This window comes from Sinohyriopsis cumingii, chromosome 2 (genome assembly GCF_028554795.1).
Source record: "Sinohyriopsis cumingii isolate HCF-2022 chromosome 2, ASM2855479v2, whole genome shotgun sequence".
NCBI lineage: Eukaryota > Metazoa > Mollusca > Bivalvia > Unionida > Unionidae > Sinohyriopsis > Sinohyriopsis cumingii.
The window spans coordinates 99253113-99268370 of NC_142962.1; the positions used below are offsets into that span (position 1 = coordinate 99253113).

Here is a 15258-nt window from a genome sequence, read left to right on the forward strand (position 1 = left end):
CATTCTTGTTGAAACTACATAATCATGACACTTGCAACAGCACGAAAAATGCATAAAGAGATGGTTTCTACCATTCAGACATGAGAAATATGACCAGAAAAAAAGATAAAGAAAGAAAGAAGAACCTTCAGAAGTTTGGATGGTTTTAATTACTCTAAATGATGCACCGAGATGCTTGCGAATGTTCCATGACATAAATCTATGTTTCTATGATACCGACCATGACGACGATGCAAGAATCCCAGCAGGTAAAATTTCATCCCGTGCTATCTCTGACAACCTCTGCCCCATGTCAGTTTGAAATCAAAGGATAAACCGAAGATCCACCGATCTGAATAACAGTCAGTTGTAGCTGAATGTTAATGTACTCAGTCAGTCACAAAGAATTTCAAAGTACTCAGTCAGTTCTCAGGAACATCAGTCTCAGCGACAATGCTCTAGAGGTTCCAGTCAAAACGTTTATGCATTCATATTTCAGCAGAAACATGAATACTTAACCTTATCAACTTAACTGAGAACGTGTACTGGCTTTCTGAAAATAACCCAAGATCAAACACCTCTGTTCTATGGAAACCTGACCCATTGGGTATATGCAATTGGGTATATGCAAGGACAACGAGTTAACAGAGCATGATAACCCTTATATTGTGCAGAATTAAGAAATTATGGATCGTGTACACTTGGACACGTGGTTACAAGACAAGTAGTTAATGTGGATGTATATCTGATACTGATACCGTGCTCCATTTAAGGCTGATTGTAAAAGGTGCAAAACCAAAATCGAAGCAGCCAGCCTCTACGTACGCGGTGTGGAAATTTTGACCACTGTCTCTGGACTAGAGTTCTTAGACTTAGTTTTCAGACCTTTAAAAAGAAAAAGTCAAGTATGAAATCAGTGCTTATCATTGCCTGTAAGAAAAAAATGAATATCTGGGAACTTCATTACCTCTCGAACCAGAGGTCCTACACGGCTCACTGGAATCCAGTTGTGTGTGCTAAATAGGAACATTCAAATCGAAAACCTAAAGATGTTACAGCTTATGTCGTTGACACGAATGGCAACCATCACCCGGATACCCACTGTGTCGCAGTTTACTTTCCCAACCACACAGCGGGAATATTTTGATTCTTATGCATCACGTCCTATCGAAGACCATATCACCGACTTCATGACAAAAATGTTGTATCCACTCAGTTCAACAATATGAGACACAAGGGTACGATTCCATGGCATGTGGACAATATTGTGTCTATTTTCTTTATCAATGCAGCCTTGGATTTCCATTACAAATTTACTGACTTATTTTGAGCGCGATTTCCAAGACGATGCAAAACTGAAAATGTGAATTAGTGATTATTAAATATATGTTTTCGTTAGCTCAGAAAAGCAGTGTATGTAAATGAAAAAAGTATACTGTATTAGATTCTTTGACGTTATATCTTTCTATCCCGTGCTGTCAACATCGTACGTTCGTGTTTAACCTTTTCGCATTGTATTTGTCATTTTGACAAGATGTTGCTCATGAACAGTGGTACTACACTTATGCGCACTATTCTTTCTTTTGTTAATTATTCCTTCACGTCTGCTCCTCTAGTGTATTAAGTGGTGCGTTTGCCAGTCTTGCTTTTCATCGTTAACTTGTCATGATGAAATAGAACAAACCAGACAATTAAAATTGGAAAGCTGAGTAAGGTGCGTTTGTACTTGTAAAAGCAGGACGCCTTTCCAGCTGGTTGGAATAGTTACTAACCTATCAGAAAAGAGGCACCAGAAAAGGGAAGTAACCACCTTTAAGGGAGCCAAGCAGCCGATAAAGAATGAATTGGAGGAAGGGAATGACAAGAAAAACGACTCACGCAGGAATAGGAACTGCGACTGAAATCAGAAAGATGGTAGAAGATACAGCAAAGCCTAAGGTAAAGTGATGTAGTAACGTTGAAACAGGAGCAACACGAACGTTAACAGCAGCAGTAGAAGTGGTTGCTGATAAATATGTTTTTTGTATAGATCAGTCGGTGTCAGTTTTGTTTCACATTAACATTTCCACTTGACCCTTTAATGTCATACTAATTTTAAACATATGGACAGTTTTAAAATTAAAATTCTCTTGACCCTAGGATATCGTAATAAAGTTAAAATTATAGGCATATTTTAACAATAGCGGAAACGTATATAGCGGTATTCGAGAAAAGAAAAGTTAAATTATAACAATATTGCACAAAGATAGTACAAACTTAATATTTTAAGATCTCATAAGGAGATGTCACACTGCGTTCTTCACAGGCTAACAAGATGTACGACCACTGCAATTTCATATCAGATCCGATTTTCTCACTTCACTGCAGAGTCCCGAACTGTTTCCACCTTACTGCAATGTCCCAAGTGTTGCCAGTACACTTTCTTAAGACTCCATCTTACCAAAATTTAAAGGGGCTCCGAGTGACCGAGTGGTCTAAAGCCCTCTCCGTTACGGATCACTGCCATCTCACCTCTGTCTGCGTAGGTTCGAGTCTCGGATTCGGCTAATGTGGGTATGTGAGAAAGCTTGCCAGTAGCTTCTCGTGGGTCGGTGGTTCTTTCCGGTGTTTTCTCGGGTTCTTCCTCCACCATTAATACTGGCCACCATGTATAGCCTATCGTGTGCTGAAAAAATGGCGTTAAACCCTAAAAACAACAACAACAACCAAAATTCAAAACCTAAAAGCTATTTATGACTACAAACACTTCTTCCGTGATCATTTCTTATTGAGTACCACGTTTTGCTTTTCTTGTTTATAACGTCATCTGTTTCAAAGCGGCTGATCACAGCGCCAGTCACGACCGTCGTAGAGATCCAAAAAGAAATGTGCTATCACAGGAAATGGCTACAATGGCGAATATAACAATAAATAATCTTAATATGTGTCGATATTTTCTTGTAGTTAGCATCTATGTATGTTTTTGTTAAGACTTCTTGGTCATGGCGCGGATGCAGTTTTCTACATGTGATGCATTTATGACAGGGTTAGAAACGCTTAATACTGTTTTCCCCCCAAAATTACGGAAATATTAATGTACCAAAATAAAAATATTTCTCTTTTTAAAATTATATTAATTTCAATACATTAGATTACAGTTTTTTCTGTATTCAATAATGGAAATAATGAAAGAACGAAAAAAGAAAATATCATCAATTTCAACAGCGAAATTGATAATTATTTCATTAATGGGCTTCTAGAGGGAAAGCAAAATGCGAAGTGGACGGAAATTAGAAGTCACCTGATTTTATTCATTAGGCAGTCAACAACAAACAAGCTGCATCTAGGGTTTCTATTCACTGATATTATCAAAAAATTAAGGTATTTTGAGTGGGTATAAAAGTGTATTAGGCAATTTGACGTTTTCTGGTAATTTTTATACCTAATATGTATACTTACGGGATTTAGACAAGATGGAAACATTTACTTTACTTGTAGCAAAGCGTGACAGTAGTGTCAAGAAAACGTCGGAAAATTGCGTTATCACTTACGTGTTATCACTTGATATCAACAAAATATAATGGCCGCTCCGTGACAAATGACACGTCGAAATGACGTTACGACAATATATATATATATATATATATATATATATATATATATATATATATATATATATATATATATATATATATATATATATATACTTTGACCCATCTAAGTGACCCAAGTAATTCAGCAAAGAAACCCGTCTTACCCCCAAAAATATATGTAAACACCCCCAACACCCCCACCCCCCAAATCTAATCCAAACAAACTGTTAGGTAAAACAGTTAGGACGGGCGACTTTGATTCGTCTAGAAAGATCTGAGCATTCAGCAAAGAAACCCGCCTAACACTAACCAGTACCCCCCTCAATTAAACCCCCACTTAATTGCCAAAGACCCCTTTATATTAAAAAATTAAAAAATTGCAAATTATTTTCGTTTCTCTCCTCCTTTTCCACTTACCTACTCTGAACTAACCATTCAAAGACAGCATAGAATACTCTACGTTTCTTGTTTGGCAATAATATGAGTAAATCAAAATTCAAAATTGCCTTGGGACACCAACCTGGATCCAGCGGACGCCTACTGTGGACAGACAACAGCCTTCCCGCACCTTTCCTCCCTTGCCTCAATCGGACACCAATTCCAGAATCCAATGCGCGCATAAAAATGTTCCAACAAAACACATTTCATAAAAGTGAGTGTAGGTACGATTCCCTCTCATCCAATCAAGTAAAGCAGAAATATTATACATAAGTGCGTGTTGAGTCTATTCCCACGTGCGTCAGCCTTCCATTCAGCTAGCATGAAACATCATGTTTTGCTAGATGGCGGCTAAATTAACAGCACTCGATGAGGGCATAAAAGCCTGAGGGATGAGGCACTGATTCTTTCCCTCAGGATCAACTATCATCCTGCGGTGCAGGACTAAACCAGGGGCACATGCACATTTGTGCGCAAGCCTCTATAATCCAATTAACTAACTAATCGTAGCGATATGACTGAAAAATTGTCAAAGCTACGTTAAAAATCCAAATCTCTCTCTCTCTCTCTCTCTCTCTCTCTCTCTCTCTCTCTCTCACACACACACACACACACACACACACACGTGCTCCACGGACTTTGGGTTTCATCTCTGTTAGAATAACACCATCCTTGCAACAAAAGGTCACCGTGACTTTCACTTTCATTTCAGATTGTATGGAATTAGGTCACCTTTTTGTTTTCACAACTAAATAGGATTTTGATATCCCGAACATACTGAAATTCATAAGCTATAATATAGAGATGGGCAAACGTTCCAGTACAAATGCCGCACCTTGTCGAGGGCCGCATAGTTCATTAAGTAAAATAATTAATATTTGAAATAGCAAAAACAAAAGGTTTTTCTAAATAACATCATAATTAATTTTCAGTTGTTAATATGCTGTTAATATTTGAAAACTTAAACTTACACTTCAAAAGAAGCACATTTACTTGATAAACAGAGTAACATAAACAGAGTCAGTGCGAATGATGACTTGTTCCTAGGCCGCATGAAAACCCTTGGCGGGCCGCATGAAAGCCCTTGGCGGTCCGCATGCGGCCCACGGGCCGTAGTTTGCCCACCCCTGAATTATACTATCCATCAGATGCATCTCTGTTTCTATTTCACCCTTACAACCAAGGAAGGTCATTGTGACTTAGATTTTATGCTTTGCTGTCATGGATCATTTTCTTGAATGACGAATTGGATTTCTCCCTGGCTTACTCAGGTGGCCCATTTTTTTTTTACTAGCGCAGTAGACAAAATGATATGCACGTGTATGTTTATTATGGTAAATTCTGCATATTAGTCACTGCATATTTTATATTGTGATAGGCTACCCTCATCGGGTTAACTGTGTAATGTACATTTAATTGAGTATAGAAACATATTAATTGACTTCATGTAGCATTCTGTATATGAGGCCGAATATGTAGTGGCTAATCAAGGTAAATTTCAAATATGTAGGTACTTCTGGCTGCCACTCCAAGGTTACTTAAAGACAGTGGTGTACTAAGGGAGAATGGTGCCCGGGCGATGATACGATGATCATGGCACAAAAAGGGGTTTGGCGCCACAAGAGCTCGAACGCCCGTTGTTTTGTTACCGAAAGACTTTTGTTGCCTGGGGCAACCTCCCCGTCCCACCCACACCCCGTTAGTACACTCCTACTCAAAGCCTATCACATTCTGACTTCACCGGATTGAAAAATATACTAGCTTCTCTAGCAGATGTCAAGAACAAGGATTTTAAAAGATAATGCTAAACAACAGTAATCTCTGTTTTTAATCAACTTTTAATAGTACACACACTTTCATATCAATCCCTCAAAAATGGTTTTATTTTGATACTTGTATGTATTCTATGACCTGTAGGTGGGTCAGGTAGCTGGTTAGAAAATAAAATGTTATATAAAAATTAAAGCTTTCAAATTCAGAGGGAAAAAAGAAATGCAGGAAAACCTTAAGTTAGAAAATAGGCCAACGGTAGATTGTAAACATCTCTTTATTGTGAACATGTTTTGCATCGTAATTAATGTTTACATTGCCACTTGAGACTACTAAATGTTGAGGTAACTTATGTAATCGTTGATTACGCTCTGACTTTTTTGTGTGTTTACGAGACAAGCAACTTACATGAAATAACCATGGCTTAATGTAATGTTATATCGTATGCCATGTGTGTACGAGGACCGACCCCTGAATTCCACATTTCGTTGACCCTGTATACATTTTAGACATAAATATGTTTCAGTGTTCTCATTAGGAACGCAACATAATCATTCAACGCCTCCATCACTGTATGTGATTTGTTTTGCTAGAAAATACAGCTTTTAATTTATTGTATTTATATATCATACGCTACCCCCCCCCCCAGAATCTAGGGACGGAACGAATTGTATTTCGAGATAGAACATAATTTTAAGACTCTTACCGTAATTCGAGGTTGATACCATCTATTTTATCCTCGAAGAGCTGCTAGATGTATTTATGTCACAAAAATATCCATTTATAAGAAGGCTGGCATTCCATGCCATGATTATTGTGTTCCGGTGACAACACTTAATGGACAAATGCTAGGATAACTTCTTGATTCTTAAAGATAATTGATCTTTAATGGGATGGGAAAGCACGAAATTTGCTTGGGTCACTTTCCGTTAATTCAAAATTAGATTATGATTTCCGACGCCATTAGAGTGATTTGGAATCAGACATGTTATATTTCCCTTTTGGCGTCTAATAGTCGCTGAGTACCAAAGCGATGAAACGGAAATAGACTGTATTTAGCAGCCTAGCTAACTTCTGTTACAGTACAAGACAGGCGACATGATTAATTCATTAAATATCTCGAATTCGATTCTATTAATGATTCAAAGAGCAGCGTCTGCTATGCCGGAAACGATGCAATGAGCGCAGCAAAAAAAGAATAGGACAAATATAGAGCTCTAGCCAGTGTGGACACGACTGCATGGATATGTATGTTTGACTGGATTGGATTTTACGTGGCTTTTATTTAAATTTGTATTGTATTTTACTTTTAGGAGACTGCCGTTAGCAAATTGCACTCTTTAAAATACATTCATAGACAAAAACAAACCTTTGTTGCAGCTTTATCTTCTTAAAGTAAGTAATAGAAAAGAGCGAAATCCAAAGATATTAGCTAAATTCAACACATAATTCAATTTCCCAGAATACAAAGTGAAAATTTAAAAGTAAATTCAAGTATTTTCGATAGAATGAATAAATAGTCTTTAAAGTTATATCACAAGTCCAACAGTATAGAGTGTTTCGAATGAATTTCAGCTGTGTTGCACATGAATGCCAATCTTGAATGTGCTGATGTGCCAACAGTCTTGAATGTGTCGATCTGTGAACATTCTTGATGTCTCATTATCCATCATGAATTCATAATGATTCCAATAATGGTTTATTCCTTAAAGTATCAATGAGCATTTTGTAATTCCAATTAATAATTGAAATAAATAATTCACATGAAAATGTAACTGAACACAATAAAAAAACGATGTTTATATATGAATTAATAATTCGGATGTAAATAATCTTAATATAAAAACCCAAGATACAATAAGAGGACGAGGATGAGAGTAAAAATTTATTTCCCTGAACTTTCTGCTTGGTAAACAAGGTCAAGATTTTAAGTAAAATATTAGTAAAGAAGCACGACAAACATCAGGTAGAATATAAGTTTCCAAGAGGGAAACTTATGTCCTGAACTCTAATCGAAGTAAACATGCTAAAAACAAGATGACATTATTTCGGTAGGCCTAAAACTGATACCTTCATTTTTGGACATAGGTCAATCACACAATACAAATTAAATATACATGATAACACAGTCAAATGTGACACTTAAGAGCTATATGGAAATAAATATTGTGCTGTAGGTTTACATTGAGTTCTGGATACAGTCTTATCTAATTATATGGACTAAGGTGATTTGGCTGTGGAACAGCGTAATGTGTTGTTGGGAAACTGATCCATAAAACTGTCACGAGGCAGTCTTAAAAATAAAATTAATTATTCATAATTAATTCGATGGGTCTTATCTCTGCAGAGTCGCTGATGACAAAGGATGATTTCCCAAACTGTTTCAGAAGAAGGAGGATGCTGTAATTTTGGAAGAGGAATGGTGACTGGCGTTAGGGACGATAACGTTTTGTTAACGTTAGTAAATTGCAATTAGGGCCTGTGGAGAAGATAACCACTACTGCTGGGTAAAATGGCCCACAATTGTTTATCTCCTTGTCGCCAATTTTAAATTGCTGCTACAATGACACAGTATACTTCAAACATCTGATCACGATTTTATTTTAATGGAAGACGTTCTCCACGTCACGCCCACAGTGATTTTCCGTGAAGTTCTTGGAGAGATGAACCGTGTGAAAGAGATGCGGTTGTGTTTAATGGCATGTTAGTAACTTCTGCCTCTTTTTATTGCGATGACTTGTGAAGCGGCAACAGAAGGATTATAACTGAGTGAGTATCCTTTCCAATGAACTTTCGCATCTTTGGAGTCGATGTCTTCCTACTTTGCGTGTTCTTCGATCTAGAACGTTTTCTATATTGTAGATATCTTCTTTCTCGTTGTAACTCGGGCAAGTAAAACAGTTCCGTTTAACACTTCTCCGTTCATATGTTCCAATTTATTAACAGAATTATTCATCCACGAACTTGTTCTGTAATATGAAACAATTCCGAATCCCAGATGGGTAAGTAAACCTTTGTCAGAAGTGTGTTTTGTTTTCCAATGTTTACACAATATCGGACATTTAACACTTCTTTTTATCTGGTTTTTGACTTTCTAAACAATCAATCAAGTACAATCATTTTATCTACACCGCACCCGTGGCCTAGTGGTCAGAGCGTCCGCATCGGATGGGGAAGGTCGCGGGTTCTAACCCCGGCCAAGTCATAGCAAAGACTTATAAACAAAATGGTACTAACAGTTGCCTTGCTTGGCGCTCAGTATTAAGAGGTTAGTGTTAGGACTGGTCGGCCTGGTGTCAGGATAATGTTACTGGGTGGGACATCTTGCTACATGTCTGCAATATGATGCTCCATGCTAGACATCACTATAAACTGTCATACTGCAGACATCGTAGCGATGTACCTAACACATTGTCAAAGCTACGTTAAAAATTTAAATCACACACATACAAACACACATATTCACTTTCAGGTGTTTTCAGGTGTCACGTCTTCTAGAGCATGTCCGATGCTACAATGGTAGAAATGGTCGTCAGCTTTAAATAAGACGTAATAAGACGTCGATGTATCTGAAAGTGAGTTGATGTGCATAATATATCTATGTGTCACGTCTTTTAGAGCATGTCCGATGCTACGATGGTAGGAATGGTCGTCAGCTTTAAATAACACGTAATAATACGTAGATGCATCTGAAAGTGAGTTGATGTGCATAATATATCCATATGTTCTTTCAAAGTTGTTAGGAAACGTTCCACGACACTTTTTAAGATTTTCAGTGGTGAAAGAATGTGTTACATTTTCAATTTCATTTTAAAACTTCGCTAGGAAATTATGTACCTTTGACTGATTGGCGTCGCAGAAGGTGTCGACCACTTTGTTTCAAGACCACTCTGAACGTGTTCAAGAAAACAGTCATAGGAACTAATTTGTTTTGGAAAACACATGTATGACACAAAACAAATTTTTGAATCTCGATTAAACGACGCTAAATGAACGATCTCGCTTAAATCTGCTTCGTATTGATGATGAATTGCAACAGCTATTGTTTGACTTCTGGAAACATTTTGTCGAATAGGTTTGTATAACTTTTACGTCGATTGTTCTTGCAACCTGAGTTGCGCATCTTGCAGATGTAAAACGTGTAGTTCACGTTTACCTGCACGATACATTTTGTTTTTAATTCCTCCGTATCCAACGACATGAAAAAGACTTATAAAATGATGACTAAAATATATCCATGTTGTTGTTGTTCCTTAATAATTTCCCCAGTGTTCCATAATGTTTTGTCTTCCATTAAAAACCACTGGCACTGAATTCTTCTTTGATTTGTAATTCTCGGTGGCTTTGTGATATCTAGCTTCGTTTGTGAACGAATGGATGAGATCCATTAATGAGTATACGAACAGCATCGTTGTCGCTAGTCGAGCGGCAAGGTCGTACTGTATAATTGGAACAAGAGTCGAGGGTTAATCCTTTTACATTACACATGGTATGACGTTGTAATTTTGTCTCGACACTGCAACCGTACGTTTTAGATCCACGACTGGTAGAACTCAAAGTAGGGTCTTCGGGATGTCCAGTTTCATAAATGTTTCACTTCGATGTGTTGTTGACAGCTTCTATGGCGATCGATATGCATTCAACTACTTGCGTGAAAGTCAAGGACTCGATCTTCCTAAGTTCCAAGTCAGAATTCAAATCTAAACAGCGTATTGGCTCTCAAATAAACAGCAATGATGAGAGTGTCAAATTAATCGATCGTTGTTAATCTGAAAGGGACTTCGTTTGGTTCTAAGAATCTTATCCCCTGATAAAACTATGCTGCCTGTTGGAGGTGAAACATGTGTTGTGTGAAAAACAGCTTTTCTACCGTTATGTCAAACTCACTCGCCGTTGGATTGTTGAATGTGTTGAAACGTGTTCATGATTTTTGAAGAAGTTAAGTTTGCAGGTGCAGTTTCTGCTGTCGCTAGTGATGGATAGTCTACAACGATCATGATCTTGTAGTGACATTATTTTCTCTAACATTGGCTCGTGTAAATCCGTAATGAAAATAGCTGCTTCCTCTGTCCGAACTTGAGACATAAACTCTTTAAATTTGACCGCGTTAGTGTACTCCGTCGTTTTAAATGTTCTGGAAGACACTTTTGGATGAGTCGAATGTGAAGACAATCTTCTTGAGCTGTCGATTTTGTCTTGGTTGATCATGACTCTCACGGTCTTGTAGATCGTGTAGGCTCAGGGTAACTCATGTCTTTTTAAAATGTTGTATCGTTTGCTTGTGTGAATACTTCCTTCAGTGGATGTGCGTCACAGAAAGTGGTCGTAGTCTCTTGGCTTCATCTGCGTTCTCGTTGCAAAGTTTTGCTATTTCTCACGATTTATATCACCCTCAGATTCAGTCTGTCAAAATGAAAGAGTCACAACAGTGTACACTTTCCGCCAGGGATTAGATAGTCATTCCAAAGTACACTTCCAACAAGACTTCTGACTATTTCATTTGAGATAAAAGTCAAAATACCTGTTATGTCTGTCAGGAAAGAAAGGATACTAGACTCTAAAATGTATAGAACGTCAAATAAAAGTAACCTCAAAGACAGGAGATACGCGTTATTAATGTCAGGAAAATGACATTGGTTTTCTGATGCCTGAATGTTGATCACGCTATATTTTTTGTTAGCTAGTAAGTGATAGCTGTTTTCACTCAAAACGGCGTGAATAACCTAATTTGTGATACATATATTGTACAATTTGTAAAATAATGTTATTAAAAAATTTGTTACAAATGTTTTCAATATGTAGGAAAAGGAAGTTTTAAATCTCTATGGAAATTTTTCAGTCGCTAAATTCGATATAATTTCCTTAATTTTTATTTGTTAAGAAATTAAAATTTGCAAATATTTCACATTTAATTAGTTTTACATGTGGGGAGGGATCTCTTTTTAATATCCACTGAATTCCGTATGAGTTATGGAATGTTGGCATTATTTTAAGTCTCGACGATATTTTTAACTTTTACGGGATATTTTCGTCTCCGCCAAAGACATATGAGTATCGAGATTTTTTGTACTGCTTGTAATCTAGGCCATTTTATTCCATGATCATGTTTCTTTTTTTAATTTCGGTTCAATTCCTTGCCATTCTCATGAATGTTTGAAAAGTTTAGCATTCTTTTTAGTGGTATTCGATTTATGGTTATTTTATTTTACACTCCGTTGATTAAAGCTATTATAACATCAGTGCAATATATGCAAATTTACTGATGCCGCCAACATCATTTTAAGCATAGGTAATGCTTTATTTATAAATATAGGATGTTTGCACATATCCACTAAACAACAGGTCATTACCAAGCGCGTGATGATGTGAGTTGGTTGATGATGGTTTACTGGTTGTTTTAGATAGTATATGGTATTGGTAAATACACCCGGCGTGTTGGACAACATGTTTGGGGTATCGTTTACTACACAACTACCTGTTGGATTATAGATGACTGGATAATGGTCACCTTACGGACATTTCTGCATTACATTTCCAATAAGTACCCATATCATCCCATTTGTCAAAAGATAGTTATATGGATATGGGTTTCTATATGATTCTCACGTTAAAAATTGTCATTACATTTCTCCTGGACATCCCTACAGGCCCCATCGTGAGCCTAAGGTGTAATGTTAATTCCCGTAGACACCCCAAGTGGCCCATATCATCACTACTGCTAAAGTCTATTTGAAATTAACAACTTCTAACATTATAATAGGGTATACAATTTAGTACCGACAGCATAGATGTCAGCTTTATATCCTCAATGTTTATTTCCCGTAGGGTTCCACTGTCCTTAACACCTCCATCTGTCAACTTACAGTGTAATGCTAATTCCCGTGCAGCTCTATAGTGGTACATATTACTACTAATTTTCGTTAGTTTTATCGGCTTTATTAAGAATGGTACTGCAAATTATTTAATGCAAATATATCCTACGTAACTTATGTTTGTAAACCAATTGTTTGGATTTCAAGACTTTCACGAATGCTGAATATCATATTTATAATCATTCATATTTCGCACTATGGGCATGCACATAAAAGAAAAAAGCGCTGTAATTAGTCCGTTTTTCTCCATGCCATTAAACAAAATTATTGATGTTTCATCCATTTCATATGTTAAAGCACAATGGCTTCAAACTGTCTGGCAGATGTTTTTGGTCGTAAGGGCTTCAAATTTGAAACGGCAAATTGTGTCGAGAAAAACAAACATCCAAACACATTTTGTTCACAATTCCCGAAATATTTTCCTGGAAAAAAAATGCGTGGTTTAATACAGCATACAAAGAATTTTGTCGGAACCATATATTTTAGTGGCCATGAACGCTTTCAGTGGAGATCGACTACACATGCTTTTTAAGATAGATAAGTAATTTGCTAGCGTCACCTCCAAAGCATCGAGAGGAAAAAGAAAAAAGCAAATGAGTTGGGTTTCTATGGATTTTACAGTCTTTGACGTCACAATGTATTTTTTTGAACACGTTATTTTGTAATGAAATGATGGCGCTGGTTGGTATAGAACAGGAGAGTCTTATATTTGGCGTCACTTTAGAGAAATATTGCCTTGTAAGCGTATACATATTTCATAAGGAACACAGTGAAGAAATAAAGCTGACTGGAAGAACATAACATGTACATAAACATAATAATAATAACATGGGGCGAAGATGAAATATAAATATCTCTGTTAAGTATGAACAATATAACTGGAAAGTAGGGCGTATGTGTTGTGACATCATTCACAATTTTAGATTTTTTTCAATACTAAATGAGTTACGGTTGTCAAAAGTCATGGTTCATTTACTAAATGTAATAGACCCAGATTTTCTCACTGTTATTTCGTTAATAACAATATTTATTTCAGGAGCAGAAATACCGAAGAAATAATTAGGATGCATTATATTACTAACATGTGACGTTATTAATTTGATAACTTGCAAAAAGAAATATATTTAAAAAGCCTGTCAGCATGTATCTAAAAGCACGAACATAGATTTGACATCATTACCTCTGTTGATCCATCTTTTTAATCTCATGTCTTCACAATCAAATGACGAAATCCATAATTTACTAGAATTCTCATGGAAGGTAATTGACATTGTTAATTCGGCAATGGAACGTCTGTTAAAAGATGCATATTTGATTCAACCGTCTGGGAACAATCTATCGGATAGGTTTAAACTGTAAGATTATATATGAACTTGATTGATAAATTGATTGTATTTGGTCGCTTCCGGTGCTTATCGGTGCCGGTCAGAAACACTAAGAAACTGGTTTCGTTGAGCTGACACACATTAATATGTTGGACTGAGCCCTCTTCGAAGTGTTTTGCTTACAGTGCTGGCATACGTCATAACCAGGATAACCGCCACATAATTTCAAGGTAAGTTTTTGCATCTGGTTTCCATATTTTTCCACACACCTAGAATAGAACTGCGACTAAAGTACCTGCAAGAAAGCTGCATAAGTAAATGTACCAAATGCTAGATGGGTTTTGCAAACATTTATGCACAGTGACACTTTTAACTGTATTTCACAGCAGTAACTTTCGTTATACATAGAGCAGGGTGGTGTTTTCATATCCATTACTGCTCTATATATATATATATATATATATATATATATATATATATATATATATATATATATATATATATATATATATATATCATGAAATTGCCTAACACATAACAACGGAACTGAACATTTGTAGTATTTTATTATTTATGAAAGGTGAGACAAATATAAATACAAAAGTATTGTGCAACATAACAATTTACCACCAATCTATGCTGCTTCTTTTGAGCTATTTGTGTTCGAAAATAATTTAAATAAAATCTCATATTATATAGTTTTACCATCTTTATATTTGTTACGGTTACTCAGCCCCAGTTAGTAAGTCTTTGATAAACTAAGGTATTATTACAAGCCATGTTTTGATGTCATAACATTGCCGCAGGCTGGAGTTAATATCTTACGCAAGGTTACCGTGACCAGAGAGTATATCCGGCATCTTGAGTCGGCACAGGCGTTATTAGATCGAGCGACTTCCCACCTTTATTTTACAGCTTTGTCCTAATATCAGAGGAACCGCGAGGAGTAAACGGGGACTGTTCTAAATCCATCCCCACGTAGAAAGAGAGCGAGCGGGACATTGTCCGCTATGCTTGATTGGATCGGGTCAAAGTGACATCTAATCGGAATTGAAACGGAGGGTGTGATAACACTTTCGATACGAATTATAATGTCTAAGGAAAAAGCGAAAATTTAGTCTCGTCTAGGAGGATTGCTTATCAATATAGGTTTACTTCGAGGAAGTCACTCGTAATTTGGCGGTAAAACTTAGAGAAGAGATTCTAAGGAAAGAAAAAGCTTCATAAAGGTCAGTAAGTTATTTGCTCGATCTTTGCAGAATATTGCGGCATTGTAATTGTAATTATGTGTAGTATGTATAA

General features: G+C 36.6%; 1 long non-coding RNA gene across 1 annotated transcript; it reads left to right on the forward strand.

Moving 5' to 3' along the window:
- Positions 1-316: 316 nt before the first annotated feature.
- LOC149805458 (uncharacterized) lies at positions 317-8670 on the forward strand. Its single transcript, XR_016414859.1, has 2 exons — positions 317-1917; positions 8107-8670. It is a non-coding gene; the product is annotated as an uncharacterized LOC149805458 (long non-coding RNA).
- The last annotated feature ends 6588 nt before the right edge of the window (positions 8671-15258 follow it).